Here is a 19,951-nt window from a genome sequence, read left to right as displayed (position 1 = left end):
CTAAAACTCTCTCTTTTTCTCTCTCTTTCTCTCTCTTTCCTTCTTACTCCCACCCAATTTATCCATGCTTACCCTAACTTCCCTTTATTTGACCCGTTTTTCCCTACTACACGCACCAAAATGATGAAAACTTCAATCTAAAGCTGTTCTTTGTCTAGTGATAGAAATATTGTTATTAGCGGTGGTCAGTCAAAATGTGGAAAAAAAAAGTCGAATGACAATAATGTCGAAAAATAAATGTTGAAAAAAAAAAGTCGAATTCCCTCTTTTTTAATTATATATTTATTTTGGGGTCCGGGAATAACAAAAAAATGTTGACATTCGACTTTTTTGTTTTCGATTTTATCACTATAAACCGTTATTAGCACGAGAATGTATTCATATTGGGGGATATCTTTTAACTGGGTTGGCCATCTAAAAGAAGGGGGGAGGCCCTGAGGAACTGGAACAAAAGTAAACCCGCTAATTTAACTGAATTCACCCCAAGTCTAACCCTGAATGAATGTCTGAATGAAGCACACCCTATAGTTAGACTTACCAAGCAAATGTAACTATATATACGTACAACATAACCCGTACAAGTGGCAGCAACACCTACATGACTGTGTGCAACAGTAAAATGTTTGAAGTAGTACTTCTAAATGTTAAAAACCTTTTTTGTGGCACAAATGATAGTGTAAATATCACAAACAGCAATAACAGAGTGGGGAAAAGACACATATTATGTCCTAATAGAATGAAAAAACAAGCACGAAAACCCAAATATGATGCTTATCATGGCCTGGGCCTAGATGCAGTTGAAGATATCCATCATCTCGAGCACTCTAACAGTTGTTATTCCGACATGAGTGCAGCAGGAAGGTGAACAACCAATGGTAGTTGCTATGTGTGCTCCTTAATACCTCACGCATCTGGGGCACCCAAGGTTTTAGTACCACAGGAAGCACCAATTATAGAGGCACAATGCCTAATTCATCTTACACTATGTAGGATCAGAGGCACTTTCCAGGCATGCAACGTCCACTTAGAACTTTTGCATGTGGTGAAGAACTGAAAAACTAAAACTCTCTTTTTCTCTCTCTCTTTCTCTCTCTTTCCTCCTTACTCCCACCCAATTTATCCATGCGTACCCTAACTTCCCTTTATTTGACCCGTTTTCTCTGCTACACGCACCACAATGCAATTCCAGTCTACAAGAAAAGACTTATGAACTGTGTTTTTTCAGTGAAGTAACTATTTCTGTCAGCTCAAACGAACGGTGTCACAGGACTGTGCTAATTCCAGACCTCAAGAAGGGAACTGCAGCACTGATGGACTACTACTGGGTGTGTGGCCAACAAGCGTACTTGCACCTCTTACCCCCCTGGAGGGGCTATTGTTTGCTAGCTACACTGCACTCAGCCCTGTTAGCAGTCTCAGAGGAACACCTGAAAGGGGGGCTACTGCCTGACAAAGCACCCAGAATGCCCCCGAAAATCAAAGCACAGCACACCTTGCCACTGCCAGACTTTCGCATCCTTCCTCAGAAAGAACCGTATGCTCAACTACAAAGAAGAAAAAGAGAATCAAATTACATATCAACAGACTCGTCCGAACTGCTCGCACAGATACCTGATGAGTACAAGCTCTTCACATCCATAGAGACATTTTTCACATCCTTAATACCCAGTATACAGACACGAGCAAATGCCAAATGGCTCCAGATCGTTAGATGGGAGCTGATCCAATTGGCCAATGATACTGAGAAGGGGTTCAATGTCATAAGAGTGGAACTGCACGCCCTCAGACTGATGACGATGCAGAACAGGTACGTACTGGATCTGCTGACAGCAATGGAAGGTGGTGTTTGCAAAAAGATTGGGAGTTCATGTTGCACATTCGCACATTCTGAAGATGCTGAAAACGGGACATTATCACACATTATTGCTGCATTACATGAGCTAGGGGTGAATTTGAAAAAGGAGCTGGCGCTCAAGAAGAAAATTGGTTCTCGCTGGCATTCTGCTGTGCTCCACCCTGGCTCGGAACATTGATGAAAATGATGGTGCCCTTCATCGTGTTGTTCCTGGTGATTTTCTGCATGTGCCACTTAGGTCTCTGGTGTTGTGCCAAAGCAGTGCCTAATAACGCAATCATGATGGTTTCCATTGGCGGTCCTAAAGTACCTTGCAATACAAAGGAAGTAGAAGTAAAGACTCATCACCCCATTCCTCACATGGCCCGTATCCTTGTGCGAGACATAGTTAATCGATTGTACCACACAACCATTGTTCTTCCACCTGATCCCGAGAATTACAAGGAACTGTGGGTTGACTTGGCCGGGAATGGGGGTTGTATTTATATGACATGCACACCTGAGGAATATTCCCGATCTGGAGAAAGCTTGAGACATGTGTGTAGGGCCTGGATGCCAATAAAGTGAACACCCGCCTATGAAGAAGCAGCGAGAAAAGAAAATGAGTGCAAATATGGGGAAAAATGAGTTACTGTAAAAGTAACGATAGGGGGAATGTTGGGATGTAAATTAGTCTATCCCACCCCAATGGGTGCTTTAAGGTGCAGCAAATACCATATGAAATCGTGTATTGTACAAGGAGGGAGAGGACCGTGCTATGAAACTCAGTGTGGATATAATATAGTGCAAATGATAGATGTATAACCCTAGTATGCGCATAGAAAGAACTGCCATTTTGTAGTTATGGCGGATGCATAGTCTTGCATCGCTACCCTGCACAACACTTAAGTCCATGAAAGGACTCGACAAGCCCAAATCATTAAGATAGGATGGGTCCGCATATCCAGTTCTCACGGAAGCAGCCTCTTGTCCCTCCATTGTTGCAATTACTTAGTATCACTGGGAGGAATGCACCCTACAAGGCCATGAGACAACACCAGGCTCCTCGCAGTGCACATTCATCACAGCCAAGCTGCCAGCAGGCCTCTAACACTCACCCACCCTACCCAGAGCCATGGTCCACACCATTGACCTGATCCCCACACCCCTGCATTCTAAGGTAGTTAACGACCCCAGCTCAAATTGTAAACCTACAGGCCAAACCTGTCACATAAATACATCCTTTGCGGTGCAAGGTACAGGGAAGAATAAAATATAGATCAAAACGAAGGTGGAAGCCTTGGTGCGTGAGGAGTGGTATCAACACAGCACAGATTGTGTGGGTCAGTGTGACTGTATTTCTTCCCCCCTTCCCCTGGTACCAGTCTTGGGCCTCCCATGTGCATGCCATAGTGATGTAGTAGTTGGCTTAGCAAATAATCCCTGTTTTTACAATGTAGCTTATGAGACACCTGACCTTCGCTCCACAGAGAGATGAGCCCAGCTGACCCACTTGAGGACTGACAGACGGCGGAGAAGGGAACCAATTGTAGCCTGGCATCCCCTGTGGAACATGTATATAGTGCCACCAATCAACAAGGCCAGTTTTTACTGTATACCTGTGATACGTTTACCCATTTTTAAACCGTTGATTGTACTAATTGGAGTCAGCCACTAGACCAAACCTGAGACCAGAGGGTGTTTAATGACCAGATGGAACAATCCCCCTATCTTATAACCAATACTTATTATAAAATGTTCCACCAGTCTTGTGTTTTAGATCCTTATCACATCACTCTAATCGCATAATTCGCAACCAGCTACTTTGGAGAAAAACCTTTTGCAAAAAATGTTTTTAGAAAAGAAATTCTATTCTTTCTCACTCGACTCAGGTAACTTTGCAATTGAATTATTTGAATTAATCATATTGTTTGATACAACAACTATAAAAACATTTGTACACAAATCATTTTATCTCGTGGATTTGACATTAGTGTCTAGTGGCGATTTCTCTCTAGAATATCTTCATCCTCTAGTTAAAACTTAAACTCTTCTCATCTATCTGTTTTCACAATCAGCCTCTAAAATACAGTCAACAATTAGCCCAACATGTTTCATTCCTCTTTCACTCAATCTAAGAACAATTTCTCAGGAATTTCATCAGGGGAACACTAGTACACACATCCATGCTTATTTATAGGTTAAACATTTATGTTGCTTGAATTATTGCTTTGTTTAACACCACTGCCGACCTTGCTTAAAAAATCCTTCTGGTCAAAAATGATGTACATCAACAATGGCACTCTTCCACTGTATCTGGTGGACTCTGCCGTCCGTCACTACCTGCAAGGGGTCAGCAACACATAGACAGACACGGTTTTAATTCACCGTTCTCAGCGCTGTATACTATTTTCAGTATTTCAGTGCCCACATTTAATTGGTGCACCTTGGAATTTAATTCCCTAACAATTGTCTCATTTCCGAATTTACAACACTACTCCTCTCACCTGATATCGGTGTCCACTCTGTACACCAATCCTGTGTCTTTTAATAAACTGCAGGGGTTTTCAACGACCTGAGCTTCATTTCACCAGGAATCCGTCTCTTACTGCTTTTCTGAATTTACCTTGGTCTTTTAACATTCTGGTCCGGTCCTCATTCGTATGTTTACCGCACCTGCATTCAAGAATGAGCGGAACAAGAACATGAAAAAAAGAAAAGGAAAACAAGAAGAAAAGCCCTGCTTATTCTGCTTCTTTTTCATGTTCCTGCCCATTATTTCGTGTGCATAGTATTGCTCCAATCACACTCGACAGTAGAGAACGGAGAAGACACTGGCCCTGTTGGCTCTCGCAATTCCATTAGTTCTATCTGTATAATTGCATCAACCTGAGGCACATTTCCTTTCCTTTCCTAGCACATTAAAATCGTGCGTTATAATGCACATGCCGGTAAATGTTACCCTCTTCGGGTGCCGCCTCGCTTTACAGCCACCAGTTTCTACTCATTGCATCTCCCCGCGTTTATCAACTGCTCTGCGCGTGTGTCTACCCTTGGTCCCTCTTACCTGCCTCCATGGGTCTTCGTGGTATCTCCTCTCCCAGCGTTCGAGCACTCTCGGCATGCACGCTGTTTCATTCCTCATGTCTCATTTTTCAAATCTATTCGGACTCTCATCTGCAAATTATGCAAGACTCTCACCTTGGGAGGATAGCTCAGCGGCAATGTGCTTGTCTTGGTAGCAAGACGACACGAAGCAACACAGGTTCCATCCCAGGGTCTTCTCTTAGAAACCACTGGGTATTGAGCACTTTATAAATAACCTATCATATAACATTCAGACTGATTTATTTATTAGCATTTGTAAAGCGAACAACTGCCCTCGGGCATCGCAGCGCTGTTAAGTAGTCTTACTTAGTTACATAGTGCTTTTTAAATCGTGGTAACATAAGTGCTAACAAAGACATACAATTTGCCTAGCCTCCTTTTGAATAGAGGAGGTATCTGAATAGAGGAGGTATCCACATCCAATGCAGAAAGTCAGTATAGGTGGCAAAGACATGATGCACAGCCCCATCTTAGAGGGTGGCATCAGCAAACAATGCATAAAGTCAATATAGGTGGCACAGACATGATGCGCATCCCCATCTTCAAGGGCGGCATCAGCACACACATGCAAATGTCAATTCAAGGAGCATAAACATGGTGCCTACACCTATTAGGCAGAATTATATGCAGTACCCTTTGGGAACACCACACACAATTAAGACTACAAGTGACAGTACAAATTCACCTTTGGTACAAGCCTGTTAAAGTGGTAGCGATGGCTGAGCAGCCAGACTTATCTCAAGAGTTAGTGAGCAGTATCAGATAGTTACACAAAGGACAGCAATTACTATGATTCAGGCAAACACTGACTCAAGGTTTTCAAGTAAAATAAAATACATTTATTTCACTCTTCAGTTGTATAACATTACACTATTATAAGCAGTCTAAAAATCACACTCTTAATACACCACACCACTTCCCTTAAATTCCAGACAAGTTAAGCTCACAAAATGAAGTGGGAGCAAAATGGCACTCTAGCAATTTAAAAGGGAGGGAAAGACAAAGTTATTAGAAATTAGATCAACCAACAGGTAAGTACTCAGGGCAATTGAACATGAGGCACTACAGAGATAGAATCAGGTAGAAAAGGTTTAGGGCCAAAGTCAATGGGTCAAAAGTCTGTTGCTCAAGATCACACAGTTCAGGGTAGTTTGTGGTAAAGTTTGTGGCACGGTTACTGAACGAGGTTGGATGGTACAAAAGTTAGTTCAAAGAGAAGAGGAGGACAAGCCCTTGGATTGGAGAAAGATTTCAAACACTTTCATCGCGGTTCAACGAAACGAGCAACCGGATTTGCACAGTACCTTAAAACGGAGAGGAAGCCTTAGCTAGGCGCACGTTCCTGGTAGTTCCCGCAGACTCACGGTTTCTGAAGCGACTGTCGGACTGACAAGAAGTAGGAAGACTCGAGGGTCCTGCGCTACCCAGAGAAAAAACCAGCAGCAGAGCAAAACAACAAATAAAAGGTGCGCTCCTTAAATCCCAAGCAGGGTCTGACCTTCCTGGCTATCCGGCCCACTGTACTTCTGTACAGTGGATTCCACCAGAGGTGGGGTCCTGGCTTGTAGTTTGGGTGAACTGGTTGGTCCCACCAGCTCAAGGAAAGACGTTTCCTGGAGGATCTTCTCTGTCATCGGATTCTGAAGATTCGGACCTGCAGCAGGACTTCACCGGGCGGTTCATTCGTTGTAGAGGTCCTCTCCTGCCAGCTCCTCGTTGGTTCTTTCGTTCCAGTGGCGTCTCTCCTTTCCAGTCCCAGAGACCTGCTTTTTATGCAGTTTTCCCCCATTCATACAGCCTGGCTGTCAAACACACAGCAGGGTGGCTGTCCTGGCAAGGACAGTCCCCTCAGCCAATCAAACAGGAGTACAACTTGGGTTCCCAAGAGAACCCATGGCAGGGTTCCGAAGATCCCTCCCTCACATCCTGCCTACCTAGACTTTCAGGCACCTCAAGGAGGGCGTGCAAAAGCCCGCGAAAAGACACCGAACAAAGGAATCATCCCCGGTTTGGCGCGCAGAGAAAAACACGAGAAATACTTTAACAAACAGAAATGGTGAATAAACCCACTGGAGCAAAAATAAAATGTATTTGGTCAAGCGGGTTTATGTTCGAGGATAATATAATAGCCTAAAACAATACCATGGTTATATAAGATAACCGCGGTAGAAAAGTGAGGGTAGTTACCACTGCCACCATCCAAGTCTTAATTTAAAGGGAGCGAAACACTGCTCCAAGAGACACAGACAAAAAGGGATAGGAATAAATCCGTTCCAATACTCCATGTAAGATGGGTAGTACTGGGTCTGTGGTTTAAAGTGACTAAAGTAAAGTTAATGGCACTTAACCTTTTCTGGGGGACAGTAGCCAGCCCCAGAAAATGGAGTCGGTGGGAAGTCTCAAAGACAACCCTGTGTCACTGCACTGAAGGTGCTGTGTAACACATATGGAAAATATGAGGCCATGGAGTAGGTGAGGCTCCAGTGCTCAAGATCACACAAAAAGTGAAAACACACACAGCAAAACACATGTAAGAGTGGGAAAAAGGCTCACACTCTTACCAGGTGAGAAAAATAAACCCTAGAAATCCAGCAAAGCTGCTGAGGGACTCATTAGGTAAGGGAAATCATCCATTTATGAGTATTCTCCCTAACACTGGCCCCCCCCCCACAGACTAAGGGACAGGAGGATTTAATCCACTCCTGGATGAATCTCTACCTCTAGTCAGTTAAAAAACATCCTAGAGAGTCCATCAGCATTGGTGGTGACATCCTGCTCTGTGCTCAATGGTGAAATCAAACCCTTGCAGGCAGATTGACCATCTTAGAAGTTTTGGGTTCTCCCCTTTCATTTGCATTAACCATCTCAAGGGTTGGTGGTCTGTCTGAATCACAAAGGTAGATCCATACAAGTATGGTCTAAACCTCTTCAGAGACCGCACAATGGCAAGACATTCACACTCTATCGTTGCCCACCTTGTTTCTGGTTCCTTCAGTTTCCTACTGATGAAGCAAATGGGGTGCTCCCTACTTTTCTCATCCAGTTGACTAAGGACTGCACCTATACCTATATTGGAGGCATCTGCACAATGAAGGGTTGGTGATAATCAGGAGCTCTTAGGACTGAAGCTTGACATAGGGCTTTCTTCAGGTTTCAAAGGCTTGATTGCACTCCTCATTCCATCTAAACTTTTTAGGGAATTTTGGAGAGGAGGTCATATTCAAGGGAGAAGCTATGGACTCATAGTTATCTATGAAATTCCTGTAGTACCCAGTGAGACCTAGAAAAACTCTCACTTGGGTTTGAGTAGTAGGGGTGGCCCAGTTTTGCACAGCTTGTACTTTGCTGGGCAATGGCCTTATTTCACCTCCTCCTACCTCATGACCGAGGTGGACCACTTTACTCGGACCAATTTGACATTTGCTTGCCGTTATGGTCAGAAGGGCCTGCTCAAGAGCCTGCAAAACATATCCCAGGTGATCAATATGTTCTTTCCATGTAGGGCTGAACACTGCAATGTCATCCAAGTATGCCATGCAGAAGTCCTCCAACCCATGCAGAACTTGATTACCCATCCTTTGAAATGTAGCAGGTGCATTTTTTAATCCAAAAGGCATAACCTTGAATTGGTAGAGGCCTGCTGGGGTGGAAAATGCAGTTTTCTCTTTGGCATGGTCTGTGTTACTCACCAAAGGGAACTGCCCGGGACCGTTACCGAGTGCTGAGAATTGATTGAAGAGCTCGGGTTGGAGCCTCCTACCCGAGCCTCCTCTCTGTGAGGGAAAAATACCTTTTTAATGATATGACCCTCAAATGATAAACAGTGAAAAGGATCCGATCACTCAAAAGAGCGGGGAGACCACACCGTCACAAAACCAGCTGCAAAGAAAGGGCAGAATGTAAGTAACAATCTGTAACTTATGAGTACACAAATCTAACATAAGCTTTCTATGGAATACCTGATGTGTCCGCTCCTGGACCGTATACAGGGAATCCCGGAATGGACTTCCTATCTATAATACAAAGCACTGCTATAAACCTTATACGTAACCCAGGTTATTTAATACAGTAGAAAGAACTGGGGCCTTACCATCAAGAATACTGGACTCTTTTCTTTAGGGAAACAACGGCAGGTGTAAAACAACAAAAAGGGGAGGTTAGTAAGGACACTATTCCCGGGCGAAACGAGGAGCGCGCTAGATACGGGTTGGTGCATTTAATCAGCGCAGCGTCTTTATGCACTTTCACAGTTAAGGGAAGTGGTGTGGTGTATTAAGAGTGTGATTTTTAGACTGTTGCAGCTGTCAAGGGTAAGGCACTACCAGGTCCCAGTGATATCAGCCAGCGGGCGAGTGAAGGGCCTTAATAACCCATCATAAAAACATATGCTCAGACAAAACTGGGTGCATGCCGTAGGCCATTCCGTTCGCATTGGTTTCAGCTATACACATGGCTACAAAACTCCATTGCCCAGGATGCAGCATATTGTTTTCCATGCTGATTATTTTCTAGGTCCAAATCTTTTCATGGGGAACTTTAAAAAGTAACTTTGATCAGTGTAGGCTTTACCAACTGAAAAAACACATTGCAAAATTACAAATGAATAATGCAGCATGAGAAGTCTGCTTCCAACAAGGAATGCTATGTGAGATGGGAGAATTTCAAAAGAAACATAAAAGACGATACATTTAAAAGGTACCAGTGAGGCATATTCCAGAGAGGTGACTGAAAATCAGCATCACATTAAAACAATTGCTCAAGTTTTACTTTTAACTGGCAAAACTAAAATTGCACAAAGGGAGCATTGCTGCAACTCTGATGACATCAATCATGGAAATAGGAGAGAAATATTGTATTTACTTGCTGATAGAGAGAGTATTGTAAAAAAAGAAACTTAATGGGCCCAAAACGCAGGCTATTTACATCTGTCCATAAAGAATGAACTTCTGTCAATTCTGGCTGCTCTCATCAGAAAGGGCATTGCTCTAGTGCATGTGCGAGAATGAGCAAAGAAACCATGGCGCTGATGCGCAGCCTTCTTGGACATTCACTTCCATTACAGCAATGAAAGAGCAAGTGAACATGTATTTCTGCAGCAGGGCAAGGTCACATATTGATGTTAGGTGAGCTAACTGTGGAGAATAGATGTTGTATTGTTCGCTGAAGGACAAGCCAGAAAGGGAGTCAGAGCATTCTGCAGGTGCAGTGATAAGGGGTACTGGGAACCAGGGCAAGGAGAGAAGCTGGGTTTTTTCCACTTCGAGCTGGAATTTTTCACTCTTTGCTCCTCATGTTTATTGTCTGCTGTTCGGCCGAGGGCAGTCAGGTAACCTAGGAGGGGCGGGGATTAGCCCCATAAAGAGAAGAGGTATTCCTCTCGGAAAAGCAGCTGGAACTTGGACCCCGGGTGATGCTGTCTTGCTGAGAGGGAGGACGCTCCGATCCAGACCCTGTAAGCACGAGTGATCTCTTTGCCTACCTGCTGTGGGACTAAGCAGTATTTTGGTGGCCGAGATGAAGGTGTCTTCTGCAACTATCCTAACGGTGATGCTCTTTTTCTATGTATATGTATAACTGACTATGGGCCTCATTACGACCCAGGCGGTAAATTACCGCCTGGGTCGTACCTTTACCACCATGGCGTAAACTATGTTTACGCCATGGTGGTTGGCGGACTTACCGCCCCATTCCGAGGTTGGCGGGGCGGTAAGTCCCCAATCCCCATTTACCCTTCCCCATTCCCATTTTTGCCCCATAGGGCATAATGGGAGTGGGGAAGGCGTTAATTACGCCACCGTAAATTACGGTGGCGTAATTAACAACAAGGCCCCTTAGCGCCATGGATTTTAACACCTGCTAAAAGCAGGTGTTAAATCCTCCATGGCGCTAAGGGACCTCGGAATCAGGCGGTAAGGGTCGGCGCTGTTTACGCCGCCGTAAACCCCTTACCGCCTGGGTCGTAATGAGGCCCTATGTGTTTTTCTTTTTTTGTGTATGTTATGAGTGAATATTGGGCCTATAACGAGCCATTTATATTACTATTATACCCAGCGTTTTATGTGTAATTTTTTGCCTACCTGAGTCCAATAACTGATTTTTGCGAGGGTCCGGGGAACGAAAGTTCGAGGTCTCCCCACGTGACCAAGAAAAAGCAGAACAATTGCTGAAAGCCTTAAAGGAAGCCCATTTTCTGTTCTTGCTGATAAGACTAAAGATCTCAGAAAAGATCTTTAAAGGACCCTCAGGCCCCGATTCAGAACTGTGGGCCTGGGCATCCTTGCAATGCACAATAGTGCTCCTTCAGGATTGTGCCTGTTTTGTCATAACGGGTGCAATCCTGCAATCTCAGCCATAGGCGTTGCTAGGGGGGTTTAGGGGGCTATAGCCCTGGGTCTTTTGGTTGTAGCCCCAGATAGAATCTCAGGGGCTACAACCAAAAGGCTAGCTAGCACTGAGTCCCGACAGCCCTGATATTAGTGCAGCCCCGGACCATTTCCACACCTAGCAACACCCCTGATCTCAGCAGCATTTTTGTGATATAATGACATATTCATTATTTTACAAAAATGCTGCCGAGAATACAGAAGTAAGCAACTTCAACTTTGCAAAATACAACGTTGAAGCTGCTTGCTTTGGCGTATGTGAAAGTGTTCATATACACCCGTGTGGTGTATATGAACACTTTCATTTACAACAAAGCGAGCAGCTTCAATGTTGTATTATACAACATTGAAGCTGCTGCCTTTGGTGTAAATAAAAGTGTTCACATACACCCGTGCAGTGAATATGAACACTTTCATTTACACCAAAGCAAGCAGCTTCAACGTTGTATTCTGCAACGTTGAAGCTGCTTTCTTTGGTGTGTATGAAAGTGTTCATATCCACCACACAGATGTATATGAACACTGTCATATACACCAAAGCAAGCAGCTTCAACATTGTGATTTGCACCGTTGAAGCTGCTTACTTTGTTGTGTATGAAAGTGTTCATATGCACTGCGGGTGTATATGAACACATTTATATACACCCTGCACTGGCAACAGTTTCTTGTGGCACTCCTCCAGTATGATGGCATCAAAATGGAACTGTATATGTGCGCTATTTTAGCGCACATATTAAACTGGAGGAGTGCCACAAGAACACCCTTAAAAAAAGCCAGGTTACGAATGTGGCAGTTGCTAGGTTGGTTTCCAACCCATTCTAGCAACCGCCATATGTATTCCGAAAGTGACACACTCCTTCCAACTTTGGAAGAATACGCCACCTTCAGAATAGGTCTTAAGTACAACTTTTCGGTACTTAACACCAGGATGTGAATTGGGGCCTCAGTCTGGTCCTACCATTCGCAGACTATCAATATCATACATTTCAGATTCCCGTACAACCCAGCATCCATAAACAAAGTGGTATGATTTGTAAGATCCTCAATCAACATCACTTTAAGTTTGACAATTTCAAGATGGGTACAAGTGAAGGTTCATTCAACAAATCATGCACATCATGCCACACAGTATAGGACCCTGCATCTTCCCCTATTTGCTATCTAACATTCATGATAACCATTTCAGCCCTAATCCATTTTTTGACATCGGCCAACCATGTCAGAAATTTTGGCCCAGTGGTAGACTTCCAAGTCTTGGCTATATGCCTTTTAGCCAATAATAATCCAACTGCCACAAAGTTGGGAGCTGGAACACTTCTCTTTTTCCTTATCGGGATGAGACCCAGCAGGCAGTGCTAAACTGACAACTGCATCTGTATATCCTTCAGTCTGTTCAAATTTTCCACCACCTTTACCCAGAAAGGGAATACCTTGCTGCAAGCCCACCACATGTGTATATAATACCATCCTCTACCCCACATCTCAAGCAAGTAGGGTCAGCAACCCCTGTCATTTTAGCCACCACTATGGGTGTGACATATCCCCCATTACACATTTGTACTTTATCCAAAAGAATTTTACATTCCTATAGACCTCCTTTGTGTGCCTAAGTACCTTTGCCCATTCATCATCAGTGAACTGCATATCTGCATCTCCGTCCCATGCCACTCTAATTTCACATAATTTTCCATCTTCCCTCCTTGGAATCACCCCATACAGCTCCAAGACCTTCCACCCTCATGTCGCTACACCCATCAATGTTTGGTTCACCAGGTGCAGTTCCAGTCTCTTCAGAAACAGCGGCCAGACCTTCCTCACAACTGCCATCAAACTGACATATTCCAAAAAATGTATGCGTATTGTTGGGTTTAACAATTTAAATTCATGGAATGTGGCGGACCTTTCACACAAATAGATATCATTGAATGTACCCCTAAGTCTATCACTGAGAGTACATGACCGCGCATTACCATTGTATGCATTCTCCATGCAACTAATACTCAAACACATCATAGGTAAATATAACCACTTTTGTGCTGGAGCCCTTCTTCGCCTGCCGGTCAACAAATTGGACACATGCGCTGGCAGAGCCCTTAATTCCCTCCCCATAGCTCCCAGTATTTCGAACAACTGCAAGGGCATAAACAATCTTTCTATTAACTTCGTAACCACATCTACACAAGGCACCTTAAACCAAACTACCATATGTTGCAGTATCACCGCCCAAGAAAAGACCCTATCATCCCATATACCCACACTCCACTGTCCAAATGGCAGTTGTAACATAGATAAGGCCACTCTTGGGGCCTCATTCATCCAAAGAAGTTTCCTTAACCCCATCTCAAGTTTCTGGAAATTTTCAGCAGGTATCACCATGGGCACGGATTTTAAGATGTGCAATAATTTTGGTAATGTGATCATTTTTGCCCAACCAACTTGTCCCATCAGGAAGCACGGAAACTTTGCCCAAAAATCCACCGATCTATTGAACTGTAAGAATGCATCCTCCACATTCTGCTGATATACTCATTGCAGATATTGACTCACTTAAATACCCAGATATTGGAACCTATCCAGGGCAGTGGCCATGTGTAATCCCACTGAATCCAACATCAACCCCAACACCTGTAAAGGGTCCGCCTAATACAGAAATATGTCATCCACATACAGCATGATCCAGTGAGAAACCTTGCCCACCTTGAGCCCCCAATCATTATACATACCCCTAATCACCCTCATCAGCGGTTCCATCACCAGTGCAAATACCAATGGCAATAGTGGGCAACTCTGCCTAGTGCCCCTACACATTTCCCACAACAATGTCCTGGTAGCTCTTAGCCTGGAAGTGCGCCAATTTATACAGTAATTTGACCCACCCTAAAAACCAATTCCCAAATCCCATCATCACTAAGACAACCTACATGACTTCCTAGACTACCATAACAAATGCTTTATATGAATTCAAGCTGGCAATCCCCAATTGTCACCCCTCCCATGCACATTTATCCAAAATCAGCAATAGGTTTCTTAGATTCTGAGGATTGGTCCTTACAGGTATAAAGCCGGCTTGATCTTCATTGACCAAATTAGTCATAACTCTTCTCAAGCTAATTGCTAGTACCTTACTAAGGATGTCCAGGTCCACATTAATCAGTGACAAAGGCCAGTAAGAGCCACATTCCCGGGCATCCTTCCCCGGCTTAGGTAACAGGACCACCATGCCTCCAACATGGAGCTCGAAAAGGCTTCTTGAAATACCTCCAACAGTCTAGGAGCCAGCAGTTGCTTATAAGAGTAGTAATGTTCCACCATCAATTCATCCAACAACTCCCCATATTTTATTCCTTCCAAACCTGGCTATAGCCCATTCCACATCCGTCAAATCTATTGGTGCATTAAGTGCTACAGCCTCCTCCTCAGTGAGTGACCGTAATTGTGCCTCCTCCAACCACTCCCCCACCTTGGGATGCTCTTCATATAGCCTGTAATAAAAATCATACAATACCTCACAGATTTTTTTCCTGCCCGTCACAATATCGCCAGCTTTAATACACACGATCGCCTGTCCACCCTTCTCCCTTTTCACCAGCCACGCTAACAACTGGCAAGGCCTATCTCCCTCTACATGCCTTTTTGACTCATGAGTCGCATAATCAAAGTCCCTCAACCTCTCTTGTGCAGCAAATAATTCAGTTCAAATGTTTGGAAAACGTGCTTTCAAGTCATTCTCTATACCAATCCCCTGTCTAAATCAGCCAATTGTCGTTCAAGCTGCAGCACAGACTGATTAAGAGCTCTGTACACCCCAATCCTAAGGAACATGCACACCCCTAATGTACATCTTCAATGCATCCCATTCTATAGCTCTGAACCTTGCTGACCCCCAATTAGATGCTAGATTGCATGTTAATTCCATTCTCAACTCTTCACTAAAACCTACATCCTTAAGCATCGCCTTATTGAATCACGTCAGCGGAATTGGTGTGTGCCTCAGAGGCATACAGCGAGCCACAAAAAGAGGTGCATAGTCCGACAACACCCAATCCAAATATTCCACTCAAACCAACTGTTCCATATGTTCCTTCCCAGTGAAATTAAAGTATATCCTGGACTGAGAGCCTTGCACCCCAGAATAACAAGAGTAACCCATCTCGGTCCCATGTTTCAGCCACCACCCCTCCACTAACCTCAATTCTCACGTCACTCTCAAGAGCGTCTACTTAGCCATCCCCAGTATGTGGCCCCCACCCTCTGAGTGTTCAAATGTACATCCAATATGCAGTTAAAATCCCCTGCCTACAGTATCCATTTACTATAGTATTGTATTGTAGTTGTAATTTATATAGCGCCTTTTACCATTATTTTAGTCTCAATGCGCTGGGGTGGGAATGCCCCCCGGGGACCGTAGTCTAGAGTATTGGAGGTCATGGAGTAGGATTTGAATGCGTGTCTACATTTCGCCAAATAAGGCTTAGGAGGCTGACCAGGCTCTGGTAGAACGCGACCCATGAGGTCAGGCATTTGATGGATGCTGAGAGAAGTAAAGAGATAGCGTGGGTGCTAGGGACTCAATATGTGTCAAGTGTGCCCACATTTTTCATAGGTCTTCACTGCATACTGATGTCAGCATTATAATGATACTTTGCAATTACACCTGCCATCTTGTCTAAGAAACCTGCATGATCCACATTTGGTCCCTTGCCGAAAAAGTACCCATCACGCCTATATATCGTCCCTTCTCATCTTCTAACATAGAATTCAGCTGAAACAATGTGGTATCCCTTACCCAATTTAGCACCCCCATGAGACGTGTTGAAAATACCAAACCCACAACCCGCCCCTTCTAGTGCCTACCAAACTCTGTATTTCACCCCTTTGTAAGTGTGTTTCCTGGAGCATGCCAATCGTGACACCATGCCTAATCAAATAAGAATGTAGTCTGCTCCTCTTAACCCCCCATTCATTCCCCTAACATTCCAGTTTATGATTTTCAGGACTCTACCTGTCACCATCGGTTGCTCACAGAGATATCACCAACCCCACCCATTACAATACCCGTCTCATCATTACAATGTATCTCAAGCCCAAACATGCCCCCCACCCAACCAAACCCCCTCACCCCTGTACACTTTTCATCTTCACACTGTGGGCGCATACAACAACCCACCTGCCCCCTTCCCCAATAAACAAAAATGTATAATCTTGAAATCCAAGAAAAGCCCACTTACTATTCTTCTGTGGCATACCCTACCAGGGCAATAGCAATATAGCAGACCCAATCGAGCACACTACAGTCCACATCAGAGTCCCTCAGAGATGCTCATCTCCTTAGACCTTTCAGCTGCCCTATTCCCAACGACAATATCCCCTCTTCCTAATTTTCCCAGTCATCGAAACAGCATTAAAACCTCTGTAAGTGTCTCCCCCACTCCTCTGTCCCAAATGTCTACTGAGCCCAGCGGCAAACATCATTAATATACTCAAGGGTCCCCACTTCCACTATTGTCCACCGTTACGTCTTCCAAAGCCAGTCTGCCATCTTCGGTAACCCACACTCTGCTCCAGCCAGCAGAGATTTCCCATCCAGATGTCCCTAGGGTACGCCTTCCCTTTTCAACCTGAGAGGTAGTCACCACTTTAACCTTCCGCACATTTCTCAGTGGGCCATTGTCCAGCCAGTCCCACACATCTTTGGCTGAGTCAAAGGAGTGAACCTTGCCATTATGAAGTACCTTCATCTTTGCCGGGAAGAACATCATGTATTTACAACCTAAGTCACACAGTCTTCCCTGTACCACATTGAATGACTTATGCTGCCTCAGGCCTTTCTGCGTGAAGTCTGGAAAACCCCTGATTTGGGCTCCCCCCACCTGGTAGGCTTTCCTGCACTCTGCATCCTGCAAGTTAGCATCTCTGTCTCTGAAATGCAGAATTGTTGCCACAATCGAACTATGTGGAGTGCCAAGAGGTGGTTTCCAGAGACCCTATGCACTCTCTCCACCGTAAATAGTTTAGACAGCCCCTTCACTACACAGGTGTCTGCAAACAAACGTTCCAAGTACAACTCCATACTGTGGCCTTCATCACCTTCAGGGAGACCTACAATTCTAACATTGCATGTAAGGGAGCACATTTCAGCATCTTCTGCTCTATCCTCCTAAACTCTCATGGCAGTAGCAAGACCCATAATCTTGGAGTTCAACAGCTGCACCGTGTTCTCCAGCCTGCACAACCTCTGTTCTGCCTCTGTGACTCGCTCACTCACCTTCCTGAGGTCTGCTCTTACCAAGGACACATCCACTCCTACTTCCTGGATCTTGCCGTCCAAAGACAATCTGGAGTCCTGACTAGCAGCCAATAGGCCTTCCAACGTGACCTGCACTGGGGGAGGTTTCAGTTGACCAAGCAAATCAACTTCCACTGGTAGGTGTTTGTCATGTTTGCCCTTAACACCAACAAATTCTCATCCTTTGTTGCTGTCCCTTCACCATTTTGTAACTCCAGCTGCCCTAGACAAAGAGCAAACAATCAGCCCAAGGCCTGCCAGCTCTTGTATCAACACGATCAGTTCTCCCACTGCTTTCACACAGTCTCTGGCAGTCCCTCATTCCACGTTCCCACTGTACCTTCCGTTCCACGGGAGGAAGTTGCAATCATGATTCACACTGATCTCAGCAACACAGTCCCACATCCACAGAGACACTCAGGACCTTATCAGCACTCACCAGAACAAGAGCTCCTTCACCCCAACGCACCCCCACCTCGTTGAGTTACCAGTCTGGTGTTCGCTCCAATTGCACTCCGCCGTCGGACACAGACCTTCATAGATGTACAGACATGCCGTTCTGTGCGCTGCTGTCTGCCTGCTGCACCCCAGTGTCATCCTTAGCAATAAACAGTGCAGCCTGGAGTTTTCCCCTGGAACTCTCCATCTACACAAATAGGCACTGACACACTACAGGCGCTTGTGCTTATCCAGCTGTGCCACAAAGCTCCTGAGTCACCAAATTTAAGGGGAAGTGGACACACCTTCCCCTTCTGTTCGGATTAAGGAATCAGGTAGATTCGGTGAGAAATTATCAGTATAATGTTGGATATTGCAGGCTTCGATGTGGAGCTCTATGAGGTCACATCCACTACTAGTGGCTCACAGCCATGCCCGCTTAACATGTTATATATTGAATGGTCTATCATCACTGGGCATTGATAGAAATGAATGCATTGGGCAAGGGTACAATGGGGCCTCAGTGATGAGTGGTTGGCTTAATGGTGTGCAGGCACATGTTCAAAAAGAGGTGCCCTGTGCACTTTATGTTCATTAATGAATCACTACCTTAATTTAGTCATCATTGACATGGTTAAGAACGTACATGCAGCAACTGAGATTTCTGTGAAATTGGAGAAGCTTTATCTGTTTTGCAGTGCATCTGTCGTTCACTCTGTGTTTGTAAGTGTTGAAACAGAAATGTAAAAACAGGTCATACAGTTAAAACACTTAAGTGATACAAGGTGGGCATGCCAATATTCTGCCTTGTGTTTTTTGAAAATATATTAAAGAGGACCCATGCTCTATCAAATACGTTACAGCAAGCAGATATTGTATAGGCCTCAGCTGTCGTCCTTGTCTGGACATTCATACAAGAACTTGAGGAAGTGCATAATCAAGACTTAGATGCAACAATACTGTTTGGGACAAAGCAGTCCACCTGAGCAGTAAGTGTGGTATAGCAGCACCTACAAATGATGAGGCTGAACCCACTTCCAAAAACTGTGATTGTCGACTGCCTCTCCAATTCGAAAATAGTGCCATAATGGAGAATGTGGGGCAGCAACCAAGACTGTGCACCAAAGATGATTTCACTACACGTTTTGCATATGTAGTTCTTGACTGAATAATCTCAGAACTAAAATCCTGCTTTTCAAAAGATTCTTTGTTGGTCATGGAAGATATGCAGGCACTAAATCCCACATATGCTCCTTTTCTCAGTTTTGAGAAATTGTCACCATTGGCTGCATTCTATTCCTGTGACCTGGAGAACTTGCAAACAGAACTAAAGCAGGCACTGGTAACTGTCAAGGAAGAAGGCATATGGTGCCATTAAGGTGAGCACACTTCTGGAGTTCAGAGACTTTCTGGAGCTTTATGCTGTTCTATTCTTTGAACTGTACTGACTTTGTAAAATTGCTTGTGTTTTGCCAGTCAGCAGCGCTTCATGTGAAAGAAGCTTCTCTGCACTAAAGCTAATAAAGTCTTATCTGCGCACAACAATGTCCGAGGAAAGGCTATCAGATCTTGCCACACTGGCAATTCAGTCCAGACTTGCTGCCTAAATAAACATGGATATTCTAATTGACAGGTTTGCATCAATCCACAGAAATGTACATTTGAATCTATATTCATGTAAATGGTTTTCTACAATTTGTGAGCACAAACACGCATGCTCAGTTTCAGTCCTATCTTTAAGATTTGTGGCTTTCAAGTTAAGTTACATGTTGCAAATTGAGTGAGGGAAAATAGTTGACAATACATTAATTTGATAATAAATCTAGTCTTGTAAATCAGGCCAGCTCTGCAGGAGATGTATTTTCTGCAGTGATGGTAACGCTTGCACATTGTTTACTTAAC

The 19,951-nt window shown here is 44.3% G+C and overlaps 1 long non-coding RNA gene across 1 annotated transcript in view; it reads left to right on the top strand.

The window, feature by feature from the left end:
* Positions 1-19,677, top strand: part of LOC138510968 (uncharacterized) — a 33,269-nt gene extending 13,592 nt beyond the window's left edge. The window contains exons 3-4 of the long non-coding RNA XR_011280501.1: positions 19,313-19,428; positions 19,526-19,677. This is a non-coding gene — a long non-coding RNA (uncharacterized lncRNA). The remainder of the gene's footprint in view (positions 1-19,312; positions 19,429-19,525) is intronic.
* The last annotated feature ends 274 nt before the right edge of the window (positions 19,678-19,951 follow it).

Source organism: Ambystoma mexicanum, chromosome 6p (genome assembly GCF_040938575.1).
Source record: "Ambystoma mexicanum isolate Mex_15411 chromosome 6p, UKY_AmexF1_1, whole genome shotgun sequence".
Lineage (NCBI taxonomy): Eukaryota > Metazoa > Chordata > Amphibia > Caudata > Ambystomatidae > Ambystoma > Ambystoma mexicanum.
This window is presented reverse-complemented; position numbering and strand designations above follow the sequence as displayed.